Source organism: Lissotriton helveticus, chromosome 1_1 (genome assembly GCF_964261635.1).
Source record: "Lissotriton helveticus chromosome 1_1, aLisHel1.1, whole genome shotgun sequence".
NCBI classification, from domain to species: Eukaryota; Metazoa; Chordata; class Amphibia; order Caudata; family Salamandridae; genus Lissotriton; species Lissotriton helveticus.
This window is the reverse complement of record NC_136057.1, coordinates 1239313244-1239338387: the sequence shown is the minus strand read 5'-3', so window position 1 is coordinate 1239338387 and position 25144 is coordinate 1239313244. Positions and strand designations below refer to the sequence as shown.

Here is a 25144-nt window from a genome sequence, read left to right as displayed (position 1 = left end):
CAGGGGAAGGGGGGGGGGGGGGGGGGATCTGGGTGTTCTTGTTCCCACCTTGGTTTCAGGCTGCCAGGCCGGGGTGAGTGCGCACACAAGCATACAGCCTCATGACTTCACTTTACTTTTTGGCCCCGCCCCATGTACCAAGCCTTGTCAGGGGTAGCCTCCACACAGGAACATGGCCGTGCAAGGAAGCATGTGACCTGAGGGGACAGCGTTTCCGGGCTCCGCGGCGGTAGAAGCAGCAGGCACCGCAGCCCAGTGATCTTCGCGTCCTGCATCACGGTCCAACTGGGGGCAGATGCTTGCACATGGTCGAACCATCCTTCTTCTCCAATGTAGGCTCGGGGCCTAGGGCAGTAAGCACGGCCCAAGGGGCAAAGAAAGAGGTTGACACTCACAGTATAACTGTGTCAGCTAAGGCCTCGAGCGACCTTAAGCCCCTTTTTAGGTCTCGCCTAAGCCATCGCGTTAGCAATGCTTTGGCGAGATATTAAGTAGGGGCTTTCAAAAGTGCTCCTAAAGTGCGGATCGGGTACAGTGCATGTGCCTCGGGCGCGCGCACCATTTGTCCGCTTGCTGATCACTTTCGCGGCCGCTTTGATGTTCTCAGTGAGCCGCGTGGCCACTGAAAACATCAAAGCGGCCGCGAAAGTGATCACCATTTCCACCCCCTCCCTTATCCCACTTCCTGCTTGTTTCATTCAATTGCGGCAGCTGATTTCATTCACGTGAAATACTCCTACCGTGACCCATGTTTTTTACAATATTTCATTTGAACTCCAGTAGACACCTCATGCCTCACAGCGCCCTCCGTGACGATCCCACAACAACAATGCGGGGTGAGGCACAGGATAGAGCCTGCATGCCTGCGGCTTCGAGGAAACACTCCCCCCTTCAAACACTATTCAGCTGTTGTTGGAGATGCGTGGGAACATTGGAGCGGTTCGCAAAGGGACGCTAATCACACGGTGACTTTGTTTTCTTCATTAATGTATACATTTCACTTTTCGTCTGCCATCACATATCACCACGTTAAAAAAGCAATTCCCTTGTTTTCATAGTGTCCAATTTTACTGAGTTAGGTGGTAGTCTAGAGCTTCTAGTGTATTACAGCTTACGGTTAATAGATTCTCTCGAATTGTTCATTTTTTTTAAAAAATATTTTTATTAACATTTTACAACAATTTTACCCCCCTCCCCGCGCCAGACAATGACTGTCATTTCTCATTTGCCATTTACAGATGGTACATAATACATTAATTTCGTTTCTTACAAAATATGATATAAAATAACAAAAAATAAAAAAAAGGAAGGAATCCAGATTAGACATACCAACTAAGACATTAGGCATTTGGGAAAGAAGGAAATAGACATTAGCCATACCATTAACATTAAGTATATCAGTCCGTAAACCCAAAACTCTGACTGCCCACCAAGGAAAGAGAAAGGAACCAGAACCCACTTCTTCAGGGCCAGCTATCTTACATTGCCCCCTTATACATTTAACATCCTATCTTTCCAATCGGCAATCGGTTTCCACAACTGTAGCCCAAGTGCTCTTCTTTTTTTCCCCTTTCTCGCGTAGATGGCTTTCTCAAGATTATGCATATGCAATAGCCTAGCCAACCACTGCTGGAATGGAGGGGCCAGTTTGTCTTTCCATGCAGCCGCTATGCAGAGACGTAGCACGGCCATTGCCACAAATATGAAACCTCCTGCCATATGTTGTTGTACGTTACAATCCTCTAGGCCTAATATTATTACATCGGGTGTCAGTTTCACTTTAAAGGCCAAAGATTTATCACAGAACATTTCGATGCTATTTATGAGTGGTGAAAGGATTGGGCATCCTGCGAACATATGAATTATGTCTGCCTCTGGGCTATCACATCTCGGGCACCTTACCCCCTGTGTTCCTCCCCACTGCGCGATCCTAGCTGGGGTGTAGTAAAGTCTATACAGAGTTTTATAATGTTGTGCTTTTAGTGACGCCGAGCATAAGGTCTCGTGCCCTAAAGTTAGTGATTTTGAGAATGTCCCCTCTGGAATTCCTAATGCCTCCATCCATTTAGTCTCATATTTCACTAAGTCATCCCCTCTGTGATCTATCAATTCTGCGTACAGCCGTTTAATTGTGCATAGCCGCTCTGCCTCGATCATCTGTAGTATTGGGTTCCCCTTAAATCCCGCCTGGCCACCACGTTTATTACCTAGAAAGCTTCTTACTTGTAAGTACTTGAAGAAAGTCCTATTGCTGACCCCGAATTCCTGTTGAAGCTCCGTGAATGGTCGTACCCCTAATTCCCCCATTAAGTCTCCCATGTTTCTAATACCTTGTCCAACCCATTCTTTGAAAATTGCATCAGAAAAAATATCCGAAGGTAGCGTTGGGTCCCCCACTAGTCTTGTATGTCCATGGAGTCGCCCCAAACCGAAGCTTTTCTTATATGCCTTCCAGATTTTATCAGCAGCTTCTAGTATCTTAAACCTAGTTCTCTTGAAGTAACTTGGCTCTGAATATCTTAAGAAAGCATTGTTGGTTTCATCTCCCAAAATTAAACCGTACACTTCTAACGACCCTGTGTGTGATTCCCCCTCTCCTCCCGTCCCTCCCAACAAGCAAGTCATTTGCTGTAAAGCCGCAGCCCAATAGTACATCCTGAGGTCTGGTAAAGCCCATCCGCCTTTGTCGTGTGGTAATGACATATATTTCAATGCCCTTCTAGTCTTCCCTTGAGCCCAAACGAAACGATTTATCATATTTTCTAATTTCTTAAACCAAGTCAAGCTAAAAAACAGCGGGATTGTTCTAAACAGGTATAGCATTTTTGGGAGCAAGTTCATTTTCACGTAGTTAACCCTTCCAACCAGTTGTTCATTTTTTTAAAAGAAATAATGGTGGGGTTGAAAGAATTAGCAGCATGTCCTTTCGGTGAGCCGTGCAATTAGTGAATTGATGGGTTATTTTCTGTGACATTTTACCCTTTTTAAAAAAAAAGTTTTTGATTTCCTGCTGGTTAAAAAGGTGGACCTTATAAGTGTGTAGCTATGCAACAGTTGATGTTGTTGCAGCAAGGATATTGTGCTGCATAACTAAATACTTATAAGGTCCCAAAAGCGAGACCTATTGGCTTTGCCAACGCACCATTTGTCCGCCTCCAGATCACTTTCGCGGCCGCTTTGATGTTCTCAGTGAGCCACGTGGCCACTGAGAACATCAAAGCAGCCGCGAAAGTGCTCACCATTTGCCACCCCCTCCCTTATCCCACTTCCTGCTTGTTTCTTTTGTCATGTTAGTGCACTCAAACTGCCGATTCAATTGTAGAACTGCAAAGCAAAAGCTGCCTGTTCTTGCCAACGTTGCTCTGGCCTTGCATCAGATTCCAGAACTTATTGGGTTAAAGAACAAAAGACGGTATTGTTTGTTTGTATTGTGTTGCCCTTTGTTCCATATAATGCAGCAGAAATCAAGATTCAGCTCCAGAAAGCAAATGCCCCCCCCACATTGTTTGTCTTTTATTGTTAGAATTTAAGTCCAATTCCAATAATTGACAGTGAAACACTGATGTTTACTCTGTGGGTTCTTAAGTGTTGTTCTTGCTCGCAAAGCCTTTTTAAAAGGTTGATAATTCCAGCCCTACCCTCGCTCTTGTAATTATGACTGATTACAGACTTTCAAAGCAGTATAGAGAGTTAAAGGGCTCTGTTTGTCTAACATGAGAAGGGCTGTAATCTAGAGTAAGAGCTGAACTTTTCAAATAAATAAATGCAAAGGTAAATTTATATTTCACTGCAGCTGAATTGGAAGACACTAACGAAGGAGACATTACTAGCATACCGTGTATGTTCGGCATCTATCTATCTATCTATCTATCAATCTATCTATCTATCGCCCTCACTCTATCTATCTGTCGCCCTCCCTCTATCTATCGCCCTCACTCTATCTATCTATCGCACTCACTCTATCTATCGCATCACCACAGCATCACTCCGCACCACCACAGCATCACTCAGGGGCACCACAACATCACTATTAGCTACCACAGCATTACTGAATGCCACAGCATCTCTCGTCGCCACCACAACATCACTCAGCGCCACCACAGCATCAATCTGTGCAACCATTCAACAACAACTGGTTCAAATATGTTCTCTCAATGTTTCAAGCTTCATTACAAATGTCACATGTTAATATTTCACTTCTGTTCTTGGATTTTCGTCACAATAAAATACACTGAACATAATCTTCACAAAAGTTATTTACAAAAGTTTAAGCTATTGCCATTATAAATTACAATAACTTTTATTTAAGTATTAATTATTAAAAATAAATAAAAGCCATTGTTATTTATAATATCAATACATCTAAGTCACGTAAATACAACACATATTGCATTACAAATGCTATAGGTGTCACATTTGCGAAAGTTATAACTATTGGCATTGTAAATGACAAAGCTATTAATTTCGCTATTTTCGAAACCAACATATAAATAAAAAATGTGTCATTTACAATACCAATAGCTCAAACTTTCCTAATGCGAGACCTATTGCATTGCAAATGCTTGTTTTATATTCTCAGGCCGCACTGGGCCCTTGGATTGCCAAGTGTTGGCTCTCTACACCGGCCATTTTAGTTTTAAAATATTGGACTGTCTGTACTAGGGCAAGCTTTATTACCATGCTCCAGTCTGTCTCCCTCATGTTATCCTTCGCCTTATCAGGAGTCATTCTTCCATGTTATTACATAAATTACCTCCTTGCTTTAAATCAGTAAAGTTCCTTCCTGGTTTCATTTGCTCCTTTCATCACTGTGTGATACATTCGGGTACAACCTGGAATGTTCGTGATATTTCATTTCTTGCATAATACTGCCATCTAGCGGTGAAAATCGAGTTAATACGCTCCCATCAAACTTCGGTTACAAAATCTCGTTTAATAAGAGATTTCTACACACTAAGGAAAAAAAAAAAATGAGGATTTAATTTTCATTTCAAATACTGCATTCCCAAGTACTTCTCTGTACTCACAGACACCCATTTATGTGACTCAAGAAAGTGATTCGCACCCTAAAAGCTGATATTTTGTGACTCATACATTTCTTTTGTGTGGAGCCTCCGCGTAGCTGGCTGCTCATGCTAGGAACTGTGGGGCAGATTTACAATAACTGGCGCAACACTGCATATCAGCAGGGATGCACCAGTTATTGTGTGTCACGGCTGCGCCACCATGGATGCGCCGCATTTACAATGTTGCGCACCATGGGGCAAAAACGGACAGATGCATGACGCATCTGTGCCGTAAAGGCGGCGCATTGCTGGAGTTGCGTCGCAAGCGCGACGCAGCTCCAGCAAGGCTCTGGGGTGCCCTATCTTTACAATGCTGCGTCAATACTTACACCTGCTTCAAGCAGACGCAGGGTTTTGACGCAGCATGGGCTCAAAAGTGACTGAGTGAAATCTTGTACATTTCACTCAGCCACTTTTAGGAGGTGTTCCTGCGCTGGAACGCCCCCCCCCCCCCCCAGCGCAGGAACGCCCACTTCTGGCACAGGGCTTTACAACGTGACGCATCTCCCAGATGCGTCACGTTGTAAATACCCGGCAGCATGGCGCTGGTTTTGCACCGCCGCTGCGTCACAAAAGTGACACAACGGCGGCGTAAAAGAGGCGCTAGGGGCTTGTAAATCTGCCCCTGTGTTTTTCCTTAAGGCCATTTGAGTTGTTGAATGGGAATCTGAGTATGACTGTCGAGTGATGTCGAGCCTACAACTGTCTTACAGGATCCTGACAAACCACCCACTAAGTGTTCTGCATGGATCAGGATATTTACCACATATTTAGGAGCCTTTAATGGTCAACGATACAGATCAGAGAGAAAGAAAGAAAAACATGCCCTATTACTATTTAGTAAGCGAAGGGCAGAATGTTATTTGATAATCTTCCTCCATATATTCCTCAAATGGAAGAAGATTTATATGAGTATCAAATTGCCATGAGGCAGTTAGAAAAATACTTTGAGGGTAAAAAAAAAAATCTTCACTTCTTTCACTAAATCGCAAAGTACACACGAACCACTGATTCTCTCATCACAGCTTTGAATGTTTTGGCCAAAGACTGTCAGTTTGAAACCTTTGCATCACAACTGACTGGGGATCAGTTGGATGCCAGGTGTCCTCACAAGCGCGTACAAGAACGGTTGTTGAAGATGTGATGCAATTGCAGTCGCTTATGTCTTGCACACCTTTCTGAAGTCATGTTAGTGTGTATTCCCATCAAAGAAACTGTGAAACGGCCACAATCTTAAACAAATTTATGACAGAAACCTACAACAAGTCAGGTGTCTATCATAAATCTCGGGGGCAAAGCAAAAGTAAAGCTGTTGTCAAGGAACATGTCAACGAACAAAACCTTTGTTATAAGTGTGGTTCTACCTCTCACATAGCCAGTTTTTGGAATTGTCCTGTTATAGGTCAAAATTGAAAGCATTAAATGTGGCAAATTAGGACATATAAGCAAGGTGTGTAGAGGGAGAAAAGATTAGCCGAACGTTGTGTTGTAAATTTATTAGAAACTGACGATAACATGGGTTCAGACATCTTGGATGATTTAGGGCCCGATGTAGGTAATTCTTATTTACCACTTCTTAAATACCGAATTTTACCGATTCGGTATTTAAGAAGTGGTAAATATGAAGGGGGGAGATGTAGGTATTTCCAGATGTGGAAATACCGAATCGTTAAGATTCGGTATTTACCGAATCTGGAAATACCGAATCGGTATTTCCTATTGATTCCTATGGGCTGTGAAGCCCATAGGAATCAATGGGAAATACAGATTCGGTAATTACCGAATCGGTAAATACCGACTTTTGCAAGGGTGCAGGGGGTGTCACTTTGACACCCTCTGGCACCCCAAAAATAGGCATGTGCGCCATGTGGCACATAGACATGCCCTAAGGGCATGTCTCTCAGTCACATGGCTAGGTATGCATGCACATATGTGCATGCACACCTGAATTCGGTATTTTAACACCCAATTGGATTGGGTGTTAAAATACCGAATTTGTAGGGCCTTTGGGACTCTGAAGAGTCCCACCTACATCTGAGATTTACCGAATCGGTAAAAATACCGATTCGGTATTTTACAGAATCGGTAAATTTACCGATTCTGTAAAATTGTGCCCCTACATGCCAAATCTGTAATACCGGTCGGTAACGGACGAAAATACCGATTTTCGGCCATTACCGACCGACCTACATCTGGCCCTTAGTCTTTATGGTAGATGTGGAATGCACAAATGTTGTTACCAACTCTGGGAAAAGATGTAAAGATCTGAGCATCTACCTTCTCACTGATGGGAAAACTATTGATTTGTTTGCAGGGGTGGCTCCTCCATGTGGGCGGAGGAGCGATGCCCCACTGCTTTCTCGCATTGTGAAAAGCAGTAACAAAATGCTATAAATATCAATTTATGTTTCTGCTTCTCGCCCTGTGAGAAAGCTGGAGAAGGGTTTGGTTGGGGACCGGTGGGAGGGCGGGTCGGGAAAAAGTGGCTAGCCCAATGTTATGGGCATTGACTGTTTGGTCGGCCCCAGGGCTGACCAAACTAGTCATGAGCCCTCTTCCGTTTTCTCCATGTAGGCTGCATGCAGCCTTCCTGGAGAAAACGGCCTCCCCATAGACGTCTGTACAGACTGCGTCGTCGCCAATCACAACGCTGTCATTTATTTATTTATTTAAACAGTTTTATATAGCGCTGGCTAGACCTGAAGGTATCAGAGCGCTTTACATTAGGTTCAACAATGTAACAGAAAATATTCAACAATTACACATTACGTCAAAAAATAAGCAATACATTAAGGGCCAGATGTAGGTCGGTCGGTAACGTCCGAAAATCGGTATTTTCGGCCGTTACCGACCGGTATTTCAGAAATGGTATGTAGGGGCATTATTTTACAGAATCGGTAAATTTACCGATTCGGTAAATTTACCGATTCTGTAAAATACCGAATCGGTATTTTTACCGATTCGGTAAATCTGAGATGTAGGTGGGACTCTTCTTAGTCCCACAAGCCTTGCCGAATCGGTATTTTACCATCAAATCCAATTTGATGGTAAAATACTGATTCCGGTGTGCATGCACATGTGTGCATGCACACCTATGCCACATGACAGGCAGACCTGCCCTTAGGGCATGTATGCCTGCCACATGGCACCCGACCCTGTTTTGGGGGGGCCAGAGGGTGTCAAAGTGACACCCCCTGCACCCTTGTGAAAATCGGTATTTACCGATTCGGTAAATACCGAATCGGTAATGCCCATTCATTCCTATGGGTTTCAAAGCCCATAGGAATGAATGGGCATTACCGATTCGGTATTTACCGAATCGGTAAATACCGAATTGTTCCGATTCGGTATTCCAGCACATCTGGAATACCTACATCTCCACCCCTCTGATTTACCGATTCTTAATTACCGAATCGGTAAAATTCGGTATTTAAGAATCGGTAAATCAATTCTACCTACATCTGGCTCTAAGAGAGTAGAGAAAGGAGAGAAAAAAATAGTGGAGGGGGAAAGGGGAGGTGGTAAGAGGGAGGATGAGTGAAGAGACGACAGGAGAGACAAAAGGAAGTCTGTCTAAACACCGACTGGGTAGGTGACGTCTAAGGAGGGAATCCACGGCCCGACTCCCCTTTAGTTAAACCAGGTTACTCCACTGGGCATCAGACAAAATAGTTCGGTCTCAAGTGGTGAGGGAAAATGTTCACAGAAAAACAGGGTGTGGACTAAGGGCAAGGACAGGTGATGGCAAAGGTCAGAAGCTGGAAAGAGTAGAGCGGAGAGGGGTGGGGTAGAAGAAGGGAGAGGGGAGATAAGGTCAGGAGAGACGTGGGAGGGTTTGCCAAAAGTCCAGCTGGATAGGTGATGGTGAAGGAGTGAGTCCAAAGTCCATCTCCCCTTTAGCTCGCGAGGTAGCTCCACCAGGCATCAGTCAAAATGGCTAGGTCTCAGCTGTCGAGGGACGTTTGCAGGTTAAAGGTACTGGTGGGTGGGCGGGAACAGGGACGGGTGAAGGCTGGTTGAGGTCCCAACGATGATCAATGATTATAGACCAGGGGAGGAAAGAGCACCGCAGAAGGTCTCACTGCCATTGCAGTGTTGTGATTGGCTTAGAGGAGTAGAGGAAGGCTGTCTGCTTCTGCTCCCTGTGAGCAAAGAGAGAGCAGGAGACGCGACGCGGGACCACAGGCGAAGGTAAATTTTTTTTTCTTCTAATTTTATTTAAATAACCCCCCGACCCCCCAGATCCCCCGCGACCCCCAGGATCCCCTTTGACCCCCAATGCCCCCCACGACAACCCACATCCCTTACCTCCCTCTTCGACCCCTAGGTTCCCCTCGACCCCTCAGATCCCATCCCTACCCCCACCTCTCAAATCCCCCCCTCCCCAGACATTCTGAAGAAAATTATGAAACCAGCTAGATTCCCAATTAATTTATTCCCCCAGATGTCACTAATTGTGCAGTTGAAGGGAGTAAAATCGAACTTGTTGGTTGTAATTTATGACTGGAAATGGTTAGACCTGTCTTGCCCCACAGTTTGTACCTGCTTACCTCCTCTTTTTGTTGTATCTTTTTGTTGGCTTTAGGACACTGAGCACATTACCACCGCTAACCAGTGCTAAAGTGCAACTGCTTCTCCCATTAACATGGTGGCATTGTTGTATACCCAATTGGCATATTTATCTACCTATAAGTCCCTTGTAAAGTGGTATACCGTATACCCTGGGCCTGTAATCTAAATGCTACAAGTGGGCCTGCAGCACTTGTTGTCCCACACTCATAAAAGTAGCCTTTCAAACCTATCTTAGGCCTGCCATTGCAGGGTCTTTGTTTGCAGTTTACTGCAACTTCGACTTGGCATTTAAAACTACTTGCCAAACCTTCCTCTTTTATTACACAAGTCACCCCTAAGGTAGGCCCTAGGTAGCCTTAAGGGGGATGGGGGGGGCTGAGTAACTAAAAGATAGGACATATATTTGTACCTATTACAGATCACATCTGCGTTCGCCTACATTCTGATAGCCCTTCCTGAGCAGGAAGAGGGAGCTGAGACTAACACCTGAATAGGCAGTGTCCTGTGTCCCACACAAAGGGCTGATTGCTCCCCCCTACTGAAATTCTGGAGCCAGGGCTGGGATGAAAGGGGGACCTCTGCATTTCAAGGGCCTGTTTTGAAGTCACCGCCCCCTCACTTCAAAGGCACTTTTGGGTATAAGTCCTGGGGCTCTGATTCTACTAAGCCTGTACACTACTGGACCTTTGAAGAATTCTGCCAGGAGTAAAGACTGCTGTGCTACACGGACTGCAATTTTGTCTGACTGCTGCTCTTAAGGGACAGCTTTATGCTTTGCTGAGCTGCCCTGCTAGCTGTTGATCTCTGCCCTACTGAGGACAAGAACTGGGCCCAACTCACTTGAATTTAGAGTGACTGGGCATATGGTGTCCAGTTTTGTTGTGGGCATGACTTATACAAATGTTTGAAGCCTAAAAAGTGGCTCTGAGAGTGGACAATTCTGGGGTGGTAGTTTATGGAGGTATATGCCCAAGGTGGGGAAGGACACACTCCTTACTCTAGCGGTAGAGGACCAGATGTGCTATACTTGCTTGCTGTTCTGAGATCTCAGGGCCATCAAAGACTTCCTTCAACTCTACAGCAGCACCTGGACTCTGCCATCTATGAGTGCTGCCTTGCCCAGTGGGGCCAATCCAGTCCTGGGCCCTATAAAGGTAATTTCTGCTGTCCAGAACCATGAAAACCGATGCCGTGATGACTTTGCTCCAATTCCAACCGACGCATTGTCCTTCGATGCCAATGCCGTTTGATCAAAGCCAACACATTGCCCTTCAAGGCCAGTGCAGGATCCGATCAACGACATCGACCTGATGGACTGCACAGCTCAATGACGACAGACAGCACATCTTGATGACGATACAGCACCTGCATCGTAAAAGTGTTAGTCAACAAGGCCTTCATCAACTGATCGAATTGGCTCTGATGCTTTGCCTCCATCTACATGATCAACGACAATGTGGTGTCTCCTTAACTCCTTGCATTGAGTCTTTGATATCAACGCTTGCTCCATCCAAGGTACTTTGCCAGTGGGACCTTTCCTGAGTCCTGTAACCAGCCTGCCCTTCATCATGGTTGTCCTGAAAGTTGGCTCTTCCACGGCCTAGTGCGACCTTAAGTAACCCCTTAGCTCTATGGAATTCTAAGCAGAATTTTGGTTTATTCTTTTAATATTAAGAACTCCAGTTCTTCTTATTGGATTTTTGTCGTTTTGGTCTTGGTTTTCTCATAAAATTAATATCTATTTCTCTAAACATGTGTGGAGTATTTTTATGGTTCTTTCATTGTGTTGCTGTGTGTGTGTTGCACAAATATATTACACATTGCCTCTTTAGAAAAAGCTTGACTATTCTGTGCCATGCTACCCGAGGGTGAGCGCAGGTTATCTTTTAATGTGTTTCTAGCTTAGCCTGACTAGGATTGTGGTACCTACATTTTACAGGGTGCATACCTCTGCCAACTATAGACCTAAGTTCTGACAGGGATTTAGTCAGAATCCAGGATCCTATAACTGTTAAAAAGGTTTACGTTCTGCGATCCTGTGCTTATTGTGAAATTGAGCGATAATGTGCAGATAGAAGATGGCAATGGTATCACTGTAGTCACATTGCTAGAGTGAGAGGTCACCCTCCTATCATTCCATAACTGTCTTTAGCTTCGGAACAATACTTTGGTGGAGATCACAATGATAATCACCCTGCAAGGTCTATGGTGCCATCAAGTGAAGATCACAACAGCAATCGCTCTGTAAGGTCTATGGTACTATCACACCAAACGTTGTGATGCAGCAGTATACGGCAAGGTATACCTCAGAGATTTTTAGTTTGAAATATTCAGAGTGTTCATGTCTATATGGCTTGATAAACTTGCTATTGTGGGTTATAATTACATGCTGAACATATTTTCAAAAATTGGTTTCATTGTGGTCAGTTTATTTAGTAGTCTTAAGTTGAGAAGCAGGTGACGTGTGGTGGCCAGTAGGCATAAAAGTCAGGAGGTTCTCTTTTGAAGTCATTGACGTTGTTGCAGAATACAGTCTCCTGTCGATTGAATAGCAACAGCTTGAAAAGCATGATTGAGAAGGGAACTGCCTTCATGCTGTGCCTCAAAACAAATGGAGCTTTCAACAGTTCATGCATGTAACAGGAGTCATTTCACCAACTCACTGATCTTTGGCCTGCCATTGAGTTTAAATCAGATTCTGAATTTTATCCTGATAGGCAATAATTATCATGTTTTAATCCAGCCAACAGCATCTGTTCTTCTACTACAGCGGAGATAAACACTTAAATCTCTTCTTTCATCTCAACAGTTTCCTTAGTGCCAACATAGGCTTGCTTGATAATTCTACTCCTCACATAAAAAGAAAGGCCTGGCCTAGTCTCCGCAGTTGTAAACTTACTATTAACTTGTAGTTTGTGAACAGCAAAAAAATAGTCACCTTATATAACTGTGTAAAATTACCTTTCTGAATCAGCCCATTATTCTTTAGGCTCTTTTGACCTTACGGGCTAACTTTAGGTGTTATGCACAGTGGAAATGCTGATCTCTCTCTTAGGCTTTACAGATCTCCTTCACTATGGCCAATATGGAGTGTGTCTCTCCTTCACTTAGAAGATGGTTTGGTATCTGAACTAGCGATTTAAATCCATAAGTAAGCATTTTGCTACAGTGATGACATCTGCTGTTGCACGGGGGTAAGCTTCCGTCCACCCTGAAAACATACAAACTATTACCAAGGCATAATAGTAGGATGCCCATCTCGGCATCTGGATAAAATACATTTGAATGTGCTCGAAGGTGGCCCAAGAAGGAGGGTGGATATCATGGCGGTGTTAATGCCATTTTGAGCTTTATGGGACCGATAGGTGACAAAGGAATGACAATGAGTTTGGCCTATAGAAGGAAGTAAGGGTACATACAAATAGATTGCTGTGACACTTTATATGCCTTTCCTACTGAAATGGGCTCCTCTGTAATACAAAGGTGTAAGGTTGGAAGTAGAAATTTCTTATGATCATAAGCCCAATGCTATTTACTCACACCCTGTCAGGGCCCCTTTCACATAACTGCTTGAGCCACTATTATTTCTCGCTTTCAGAGGATTGTTTCTGCAACAAAGACAAATCTTTCAGAGAAGTTGCAGGAAATTAATTAATTTGTTCAACTGCATGGCGACATTGACATTTTCAGACAAAGAGGCGTTTCTAGTGGCAGTATCCACACAGCATTTCCTTTCAACCTCTCATCATGAGGTTATTGATGAGCAGTTTCCTACACCGGTGCAAACTGCTCTGGCGTCTGTAGAGCATTAAGAATGTTTTGCACATATTGTTCTTTTTTGATAGTGGTTCTGGCAGGTGTAAAGAACCACTATGTATACGAAGGAACCCAAAGTAATGCTTCACTTCAAAAAGATATGAAGAGTTCATTACACAGTTACATATTTTCTTTGGCCAGGATACAAGCTCAAGTGATTGTAACAACCTCAGCATCTTGGGCAGATCTCACATTTGGTAATTGTCAGTTTTCTAAAATTTGATACACAGTATATGCTGCATAACCCACTACCAGACCACCATCAACATTTCAGAGACCGGATCCATAAAAAAATACATTAGCTCATTGTGGCGGTGTTGGAGAAAGGGATCGGAGACTGGAGCGAGGTAGGTAAGGTTTTATTTTTATTAAGGACTTCTTTTTCTTGGATGATAGTCTTTCTCGGGTAAAAGTAGTGGGATCCGTTGTGGCCTCGGTGCTCGGGCAAGCTTCTGCGGGCTTCTTCCAGGTGGGAGACTCGTCCAATGTTGGGGCGGGAGCTTCTGGCCGGTTGGACTGAACTTCTCCTCAGTATGGCATGTGGGAGAGAAAAGACAGAGGGGGCACCGTCAGGCAGCTGTCCTTTATTCATATGCCAGGGGGCCCGGGGAGTGAGGGGTCACCGTTGCTCTAGTGAATACACACGGTGTAAATATGCTTGGAGTGAACAAGTGTGCTCTAGAGTGAGGGAGGTGTAAATGGGGGGGGGGAAGTATAACCAAGGAAACAAGGAGAGAGTGCGGTGAAACAAATGAAAAAATGAAAACCGACACTATCTCTTGGCTGAACCGCCCGCCTCCCTACCCAGCTCAACACTCTTTGTCGTACCTGGGAGAGCCACACTCCTCCTGGAGGGTGGCTGGGTGACTCGCGGGGTCGTTGGCCTCCAGGCGTGTCCTCTTCTTCTGTCCTTCTGCTTCTCCACTCGGTTTCGCGTTCTCCTCCTTTTGACTCTCGGTCCTGGCACTCCTCACAAACTTCCTCCTCGGTGTCGTCACACGCCGAGACCTGGGCTTCCTCCTTTTTCTTCAACCCGCGTGTAGCAACGTCATCCCAGGGCGAGGCTCCCAGCTCGTAACACGCCCACTTAAAGGAGCCGTCCTCGTCTTCTTCTCTTTGGCTTCCCCATAGTGGCTCCGGGTCTGTGTTCTACTGCTTCTGGGGTATGTGGAGAGAGGGGAGAGTTGTTGTGTCAGTGACCCACCATTCCTTTGTAGGGGCTTGATCTTCTATGAGCGGGGTCTCCCGACTACACTCATGTTAGACCTGGCATCATTGGTGTGGGTCTCCCTTCCCCTTCCCCTTTCCTCTTCCTATATTTTATGTTGGCTGGATTTAGATGCTCTGTGCGCCGTGCCACTGCTAATCAGTGCCACAGCGCGAATGCTCCGAGTATAAAGATGACTGTATGAATTAGGATAATCGTAATGCCTAGTTATGTGTAGCATTTTTTAATAGCGAGTTACCCTCCATTTCATCGTTACTATTGTGAAGCTATCCATTCTCATAGGCCGGAATGGGCAGGTTGAGGATTACCTTCTATATTCCTATCTAACCCCAGGAACCTAATAGGAACTTCGAGTTTGATATGTTTATGCTCAGGACATTGAGAGACACCTTTTAGTAAGGACCATTTATATCACATGTTCAAAAATGCCTATTCTAGAAACACAGTATTTTCGTGCCAAAACTTTCCTGTAGGCTTCACTAGTATGTGTATTGGCCGTCTGGTTTTGGAGCAGCATGGCCAGCTGGGTTAGACCTGGCTGGAGAGAGAGATCGGTATTCAGAGCATGGGGAGGGGTGACTCTTTGATCTGCGCAAGGCTGTGCCTGGCAAGGTGAATGATGGCTCTGCCTCCCACTGGGCGTGTGATAGCAGACCCCTTCATTCTGAAAGGGCAGGATGTCACCTCATAAACCAGGTGCTCCCCAATCACACCGAACTGGTTCCGACTGGAGTCAGTGATTTGTGACTTTAAAGAACAAAGATTTTTTAGGTATAAAATGCTGCGCTGGAACTTTGTCCAAGGGTGTTCCTTTTAAATGTCAAGACAAAACTTTGTCTGAGTGAACAGAGGAAAGGACTTTGAAACTTTCACCAAACTTGCTGAAGAAACTACCCAAGGACCTGAATCGAGAGCGCCTCCTACTGAAGTCTCAGAGACATTAGACTTCACTGCCGCTAAGAGAGAGCTGCCACCACTCAGAGCCCACCTGAATCTGAACCTTTGAACCTTTCGTTGAATCTGTGCGGGCTGCTGCAGCTAAGAGAGAGCTGCTGCCGCTGAGAGCCCGCCTGAATCTGAACCTCTGAACCTTTCGTTGAATCTGTGTGGGCCGCTGCAGCTGAGAGAGAGCTGCCGCTGCTGAGAGCCTGCCTGAGTCTGAACCTTTAAACCTTTCGCTGACTCTGTGTGGGCGGCTGCAGCTAAGAGATAGCTGCCGCCGGTGAGAGCCCGCCTGAATTGGAACCTTTGGAACTTTCGCTGAATCTGCGTGGGCTGCTGCAGCTAAGAGAGAGCAGTAGCCGCTAAGTGTTCATCGTTGTCCCAGCCTGGTCGAGATCATCCTTTGTCCTGTGGGCAACCGCAGCTATGAGAGAGCTGTTGCTCCTGAGTGCCCGCACCCTTGCCTATTTTGCATCATCGTGACCCGACCTGTGGGCTGCCACAGCTAAGAGAGAGCTGCTGCAGCTGAGTGCCGGCACCCTGGCCAACTTTGTATCATCATGACTTGTCCTGTGGGCTGCCGCAGCTAAGAGAGAGCTGCTGCTGCTGAGTGCCCGACCTTTGCCAATTTTGCATCATCGTGAGTCGTCCTGTGGACCGACGCAGCTCAGAGAGAGTTGCTGCTGACTGCCCGCACCTTGGTCAACTTTGCATCATTGGGATTTGTCCTGAGGGCCGCTGCAGCTAAGAGAGAGCAGCTGCTTCTGTGTACCCGCACCTTGTTCACCCTTGTCGAGGATTATCTCTATCACCACGTGGGCCGCCGCAGCTAAGAGAAAGCTGCTGCCGCTGTGAGCCCACCGCGGAGCTGCAAGACGGGAGTCATCGCCACCACCAGCCGGGTCGCTGCAGCCACGTGCTGCCCGCCTGTCACCGCCTCCGCTTCTTTGGGGGGCTGCATGCTGTGTCCCTTTCCAAAGACAGGTATCTGGTGCGCAATGGGTCGCGTAGGCCCCGGCCTTGAACTCAGTCAGTGTCACGTTCTGGTGAATACGTTATTGCCTTTTTGAGTCCCTCCTGGTTTACGTGCATTGTAGTTTATTGAAATGCTTTGAGAACCTTGAGTTAAATCTTAGATAAAGATATTATGTTTCCATACCTACCTGAGTTGTGTCCTTTTGCGGTCTTGCTCCTGCTTTGTTGTACATGGTCATAATGCTTCACACACTGCCTCTTAAATAGACATAACTGCTCGTGCTACGTTACCACAGGGTTGAGCAGGGGTTGTCATAGGGTGTTGCCCACTTGCCCTGACTTAGGAAGTAGGGTCCCTATTTGGACATTGGCGCCAGCCATTGCCAACCAGAGATCCCCCTTTACTAAAAGCTCACAATTGGGAATAGGAGCATCAGTTAACTCAACATGGGATTTGTGACATTAGTAGTTACAATTAAGCCCACATGATGTTATCTCCCTACAGGGTAGGCATCAGAGAAGTGGGTTTCAGAGTGGAGCAATGAATAACAGTGATGTGTGAAAGGAACAACTGTAAAACCTCATATCAGGATAACCAGGTTGTAGAGAGGTGTTAGGTTTTCGTGGTGAAGAGGAGGGAAGCAAGAGTAAGGGGTACAGCAACAATGAAGAGGAACTCAACACAGTGTTTTCGGAGGCTTCAGCAAAATATGCAGGCAGTCATTGAGCAGAGACATGGTGAGAGGCCAGCTGCCACAAGCTAAATGGCTGTGGAATGATAGGCTACTAGCTTTTTCTGATCCCCATGATCCTGAATCAGCAACACAAGGGCAAAACCATTGTGTTTGAGATAGTAAAGTGTAAAGGGCTTAGCATAATCAGGGAACCCTAGAGTAGACTTGAAACTAACTCCCATTTTATTGTTTGGCTTCCCTAGACTACTGCCAGGGTTGAGAACGGTCACCTCTTAACTAGTCTTGCAAGAGCTTTGCCATAGTGGCAAATCACATAATCCCTTGCTTACAGTATCTGGCCATACCCAAAGTGTTATGTATCAGGGAAACAGTTACAGGATAGGGCAACTTACAAACAACTTCAACTCAGTTGAGAGACAGGAGGAGTTCTCAGACAGAGATTTCACGACCAGGGTACTGTAGTTAAGGAAGTCAAACCTGTAGTTTCTTTAAAAGCCTTGTGTCCCTACTTAGTCAATTCAATGAGGATGTAGATACAATCCTCACTGCAGTCATCTAGAGTAACAAATGCCAACAATAAGTCATCAATGTATCAAACCAAAGTACAATCTCCGGGGAAAACCAGCACGTCCAGATCCTCCTTCAAATATTGGGAACAGATTGAAAGAGACTCTGTAAATTCTTCACCAAGAAAGTTTAAACCCTTGGATTTAGAATATTATGAGTCGTTTAAGGTAGAGCAACTAGAACTAATATCAATGAGGCATGTGGTGTGTTTGCTATTAATAAGGCAATCTACATAAGGGCCTTATATGACTAATGGGGTTTGAGTATTCATATCAAACTCAGACACCCGATGGCTGTCCTAAAATTCAGGATAATAATTTTGAGCAACCTGATGAAACTCTGGTTGTTTGATAAGATCTAGCACATTTGACATTGTAGACAACCCCGCTTCCAAATGTCCTAGCTGTCCACAAGTACACAAGATCCTCCAGTCCATGGGGCATTCTGTCTGCCCCCTCAGATTTCCTCACTGTGCTCTTCCACTGCTATTTTCTCTCAGCACCTTCTCCTCCCTTTGATTCTCTTCATTTGCTCCTCCCCTTTGTCTGCCCTTTACTGTCTGCTGCATATTCTGCTGTTTCAACAACATCAGTTTAGATTTAACATTCTCTTTCTTTCTTGCAAAGGTATACAGTGATGTGCACAGGTTACTAATTCTGCTAACAACTTTCTTTGGTATGCAGTTCGTATTGTCATCAATTTTCTTCCCACACATAATAATCCAAGCGCAAAAGCAGCACCTGTGGAGAATGCTACAACTGGTGACAAGATAGGGGAGGGGATTGCGAACACACTGCAACCCAGAGAAGCGAGAATGCTCTCCTGGAGAGTTTGCCGTGGTCCAGCAAAATGCTTGTGCATGTCACATGTGCCTAAATCAAAGTGAAAAAGTGACAATTGACGTATGTGGAGTCGAAATGTCACTCCAGCCAGTGCCAGGCCTGTGAAGAAAGTGATGGCCTTGGAGAAAATGTGTTTGTCATTGGCTAGAAATTTGTTGACACACAAGACAGAAGATACTGCTTCACAGCCTAACATAGAGCCGTCATTCATACAGTATGACAATGCTTAAGGCAGCGACAACTGCGTACAGAGAAATACTAAAGCTTGTGATAGCCAAGTAGAAGGAAGTGCTAAAAGAATAAATATTTCTGATGCAAAGAAATGCTAAAAGGCAGCAGAAACCAGGTATAGTGCAATAAAAGTTAGACTGGGAAAGATCCTGTGCAAGAGACAAAGATGCCACTCATTGCCAAAGAAGATGATGGTGCCTCACAACAAGAGAGCAGGTGTAACAACCCAAATGTTAGAGGATGGCTGGTGCTTAACGAAGGTGCTGATCCAAGTGGGCAGCAGACGCTCACAACAGCAGAAAGATTCACAGGCTATGATGCTTCCGCATTCCCAAAACTACCGCCTCCCTTTAATAGCGCCAAAAAGCAGCATATTGGCGACAAATGGACTGTCTAGATCGAATCCTTTGATAATTTCATTGATGCACTGGAAAAAGCAAATGACAAAAAGTCCATTAAATATCTAAATAATTTGGCATGTGAAGGAGCAGAAGAAGTGATAAAGAATATACCACATAACCCTTGAAGTAACGTACAGTTCAAATTCAAATTCAAAATCATCTTTATTCGGTTTTCAGAGAAGACCATAAAAGTACAATAAAAACATTTTTTCCGATTAAAATACATTAAAACATGTTAAAAGATTAATTCACACATTAATTGCGTTCATTGGGACATAATAATCACTCAGTATTGAGATTGAGACGATGATTAATACAAAATTTTAAGAAGGAAACAATCGATTTGGCATACATTTAATTTTCCAGCATTTGCAAGGCTAAATAGGCTGGACGGCATGTTCGAAGACCCATAATCTTTACTATTGGAATTATCCAATAGGTACGGGGAGCCGCAAAGAATTTACAAAAAAATACTGTATGAATATTACTTTGAGTGGAAACAGAATCACAGGGACAGGGTAAAAGGTGAGTCGACCAGTCATTTTGTTTTGGGAATGAGATAAGCCTATAAAAATTGTCCAATCTAAATCTGGTCAATAGAAATTTTTCAAAATGGTTCAGATCATATTTTAAATATGGCTGTAACAAGAAGGAGGTTTGAATAGACAGTAGGTGTTAAACTGAATTTTTACCAGCTTCTTGAACCAATCTGAGGTCTCTCATATGTGACAGACATGACCTTTTTAGTTCTTTTTTTGGAATTTTATAGATCGTAATAGGGTCAGAAAAGTAGCTCGGGATGCCCAGATCGTTGAAAAATGCTTTTACGTATTCCAGCCATCTTATTTTGTGTGATTTATCTAGTGACATACAATCCTCAATAAGGGCTCTAGTTAGTAGGCATTGGCCATTCGTCCAGATGCGCCTCCACATCATTATAGGTTGGATCTTTAAGATGTCCGAGATGTAATCCATGCCTAGTTCTAGGTGGCACCCGTATGTCGTTGTACTTCTGGGGACTGAGAGGAGATAGCCAAAAAAAGAATTCTCCACTCTCTGTAAATCATCTGTATTTGAGTATCCCCATACACCTGCGCCGTAACTGGCAACGCTAATACATTTGGCCTGGAATATTTTTTTTTTTATTTCCGAAATTCTTTAACATTTCCTCGGGGGCTCTCTTCCCAAGTTTTTGGGCAAAGGCGGTTAGCGCTGCTGTGGCCCTAAGGAAAGATAGTTTCCTTGAGTCGATAGCTTTTGACCATGTTAGTTTGCTATCTACTAAAATTCCTAGATAAGGGTAGGAAGTCGTCGTGTCCAGGGCAGTGTTATTAATATATATATCCTTTTTTTTTACTCTTTTTCCTTAGCCCCGCAGTCATAGTAAAAGTTTTCTTTATGTTTACTTTTAAGTTCAGAGACGACATGTACTCACAGTATCTGTCCACTGATCGCTGAAGTTGGACAGGGGTTCTCGCTAAGAAAACAGCGCCGTCGGCGTACAATAATGCCGGTATTGGACGGCGCTGAATGGCAGGCAGATCTTTACTGTCTCCCACCATTTCTTGTTCAAGGCTGTTGGTATACAGCGTAAATAGGAAGGGGGCCAGGATGCACCCTTGCCTGACCCCCCTCTGTACCTTGAATGACTTGGTGAGGTCTCCATCTAGCCCAAATCTGACCCTTGCTGTAGCATTGGAGTAAAGTTCTCTTAAAAAATTGACCAGTGTGGGTTCGACTCCCATATCTATGATTATAGCCCAAAGTTTTGAGTGGCTTACACAGTCGAATGCTGCGCTAAGGTCTACATAGACCATGTGCAGAGGCCCACCTTTTGCTGACACGTATTTTTCCATTAAAAGAGTCAGGTTTAGTACTTGGTCAACTGTCCCAAGCTCTTCCCTGAAACCATATTGCAGGTCTGAGACAATACTGTTTTCTTCTGCCCAACATTGGAGGCGTTCCAGAAGGATACGCCCTGCTATCTTGCCTAATGTATCCAAAAGCGAAATGGGCCGGTAGCACCCTGGGTTATTATGGTCGCCTTTTTTGAAAATAGGTACCAAAATCGATGTTGACCACGATTCAACTAGTCCTGCCTGGGTGGTCGCTTCAAGTACTCTTGTCAAAACAGGGGACCATAAATCCAATTCAGATTTGAATAGGTCTACTGGGACCCCGTCCGGTCCTGGGGCTTTTCCAGATTTTGACTTATTAAGAGCTTTGAAGATTTCATTATGTTCAAAGCTTATCTGAATGGGATAAGTTGGTTGTATGGAGTTATCAGGTAGGTCCAGTGTTAGTTCTTCATCTTGTTTAAAGATGTTTGAGAAGTGGTCCACCAAAGCATCGGGATCTACAGCTACTTCTAATTTTGGGAGTTCCTTATCAATGCAGAGAAACGGTGCTTTAATTGTTCTCCAGAAGGTAATGGAATCCTTCGCAGTACAATTTTGGTGAAGTTGTTTCCATAGTGAATCTTTGATTTGGGCTTTACGTTTCTTTTGGGCTAAATGATAGGCCTTCCTCAAGTCGGCAATCTCTTGCCTATCCCTTGTGATATTAGTTAATGCCTTCTTCAGTTTAGTTAGCGCTTTAGTGCATTCAGTGTTAAACCATCCCTTTGGGTTGGACCTATTAGTTTTTCTAGTAATAATTAGCTCATCTCTTATTACTTTAGTAATGTCCTCGTAACTGGAAAGTATTTACTCAGGGCTGGAATTCTGATCTAGACATGCATTTAATGCTGGCAGAACCTTCTTTAGAATGATTGCCAAAAATTCCTTTTGGTCTACATTGGCCCATTTTAACGTGAAGCCATTTTGCTTGTGTACGTTAAGGGATTGTTGGTCCAAGAGGCTCCAGTAAACCTTCTCTGTTACAATGGGGGAAATGGTTATTTGAACACTATTCGGGGAATGATCGCTAAATATATTTATAGAGGTTTCAAATTTATGGATTCTTGAGGCCGTATAGTTAGAAACTAATATATAATCGATTATTGTGTTTGTTCCCCGACCATTAAAGGTAGTTGAAAAGGGAACTGGTGGACTGACCAAGTCATTAGCGTAACCCAAATCTGCAATGGCCATGATCTCGTTCATTCGATTTCCTGTGGCTGTATGTACAAAATGAGATAGGCTATTGCCGAGCTCATCCTGTATGCCACAGTTATCAAGACCACTGTTTTTACATAGGTGCAGATTGAAATCGCCTCCCCATATTAGCATGATGGACTTATTAGAGTATCTAGTATATACATTTTGAAGCAATCCTAAAATACTGTTTAAGATCTCATTTAAGTCGGCTGTCCCAAGGTTGTTATATAAGTTAATCATTAAATAGATTAACCTTTTGGGACCAGTTATCATGAAGATCTGGTAGTTGTGATCTAACTTCAGGGCTTCAATTTTACCCAGGGCGAGAGTATTTGATATATACATTATAAGACCTCCTTTTGGTCTACCCGAGGTCGACGGAATTGCTTCCGAGAAAAAGGTTTTGTAACCCAAGAAATGGGAAGATGAGCAAAGCCAAATTTCCTGTAAAGCAATTACATCGAATGGTGTTACTAATAGTCTCCAATTGCTATCTGCTATTTTATTTTTTAGCCCTGCCACATTTCAGAAAATAATGTCAAGCGTAGTTTGATTACTCGTTTGATCGAGATTTATACTAGTTTTTGTAGACAGGGTTGTGTCCGATGTTCTGGTTCTACATTTGGATTTTGTTTTTTTGGTTTGTAATCTTATCCCTTTGTCCTACGCCTACTGTTGGTATTATGGTTGTTTTATGGGGGCGCTTGATAGGTCCCGGGCAGGAGCGGTTAAGTTACATTTTCCACTCCTTCTATTGGTAGTATTTTGAGTGTATTGGGGGCCGCGGATGTGACGGTTGTTTTCCAGGTGGCGGTATCTATTGTCAACTTATTTATACCTAATTCCGATGGTAGTTCTGTTTTAGTTGGAGAGGGTACTGTCTTAGATGTATCAAATAAGGGGGACTGTTCAGTAGCCCCTTCTTCTGGAGTGCCCTTCCAGTCAATAACAGTCCTGTTGCTTGTTGGGTCAGAAGTGGATAGTAGTAAGCCCATGAGAGCGTTTGGAATATTCGCTACACTTAATCCACTTGGGGCCGTGGGTAATACATTGGTGGGTCAAACGACCTCATCCAACCCTACGAAGGGAGCAAATCTATTTGAAGTTTGAATGTTAGAGACTGTCCCCCCCCAGGTGTTGTCATAATGTGGCTTACTTCTCCTGTGTTGCCGGGGTATTAGTGACCTAGGATAGAAATAGCTCAGGTCATATATCCTTATCCCCTCCCCTCCACTCTCAGATTCCTGGTACCAATCGTTTAGGTACGGGATGACCCTACGGTCCCTGAAATTTATGATTATTGCATCTTACTGTGTGTCTTTGGGCCTCTGACCCACCCATCCAAGCCAATAACGTTTATGATTTCCCCATTAATGTTGGGAGGTAATGGTCTGTTATTCACTAACCAATAAATTACCTTGTTTTTGAGGTCAGTGTATCCTTCCCTTTTCCATGGTTTCAAATCTGGGACCCTTGTCAGTATTGCCACATATGGGGCAGCCTCTGGGGGCAAATCAATCTGTACATTAGAGCCTTTTGAGTTCCTGGGATCTAACTTCTCCCCATTGCTTTCTCCACGCATGTCCACTGTTTTACTTGGATGTGCATCGGATCCCTTCGAACTAGATGATTTAGATGTTTGTAGGTCACTCTTAGACTTGGAGGAGGCCTGTATGTTTTCGGGTACCTGGGGTGTTGGTTTTACAGTTTTCTCCCCTTTACTTAATGGTAACGGTTTTGCAGGGTTATCCCCTATACTAAGATTGTGTATTCCAGATTTCTCTCTGTTGTCTGATAACAAGCCTTTTAATAGAGTTGTATTTGAGGTGATAGCTTCCTCTATTGAGTCCAGATGAGTTGGTAACCTTTTAACTCTTTCCACTAGAAGTAATATTAAGGATTTGACTACGGTCTCTATATTCCCTGTTAGGTCTTGATGTGGGGGGGGGGGGTGAGCCGGTATCTGTGCTAAGGGTGTGTTCTCAGTTCCTTCCCTTATGACTATTTCCCCCCCTCTTTCTCTTTAGTGTAGGGTTTTTAGTTGGTAGTGGGGGTTGCAAGTTATTCTTTTGGTTCAACATTAAGGGGTGGAGTATCAGGGATTCCTCTGGGATGATTTCTAACGAGGGATCTATACTAGAACTCCTATTGCTATGAGATCTACTGGGCTCCGATACTGTTGTAGCATCGAGTAAAATAGAGGGGATGCTAATATCACCGTTTGGAGATTTGTCCTTCCTATTGTTCGAGTTAGGAGTAGTGGCTAATTGGAGTGGTCCTAGCGAAGAGCGTCTATTCTGGAACTCTGTGGACAGGCGGCGCTCAGCCATTGCAATCTCTTGTCCCAGGGCTGAAGCCGCTTTGGTAAGATACTGCTCAATGGTGCCCCTTAGCGACCCTCCCTCTAGTGATTTCCTACCCTTGTCTACCTTTCTCCCCTTTGAGGACATTGTTCGTAGACGCTGTTGACCAAGCTTACTTTCACAACAAATTTGAACACTGTTATAGTAGTACAGGCAAACAGGGAAGAGTGTGATGTTAAGTCAAACAAATACTTGCAGCCCAGTTCAATGTACCTTGTTGTGTTTCTTTTTGGGGGCACTGATTTCCTGGGGCGTGGATGTTAATGGAATGGCCCGACCCGGCCTCCTCTGGCCTCAGAGGGCCACAGAGGGCCCGCCCTTTGCCTGGGCTTCGCCCGGCGCGTCCCG

The 25144-nt window shown here is 44.4% G+C and overlaps 1 pseudogene; it reads right to left on the bottom strand.

The window, feature by feature from the left end:
* LOC144763759 (uncharacterized) overlaps positions 1 to 24015 on the bottom strand; it is a 94123-nt pseudogene extending 70108 nt beyond the window's left edge.
* Positions 24016 to 25144: the final 1129 nt, after the last annotated feature.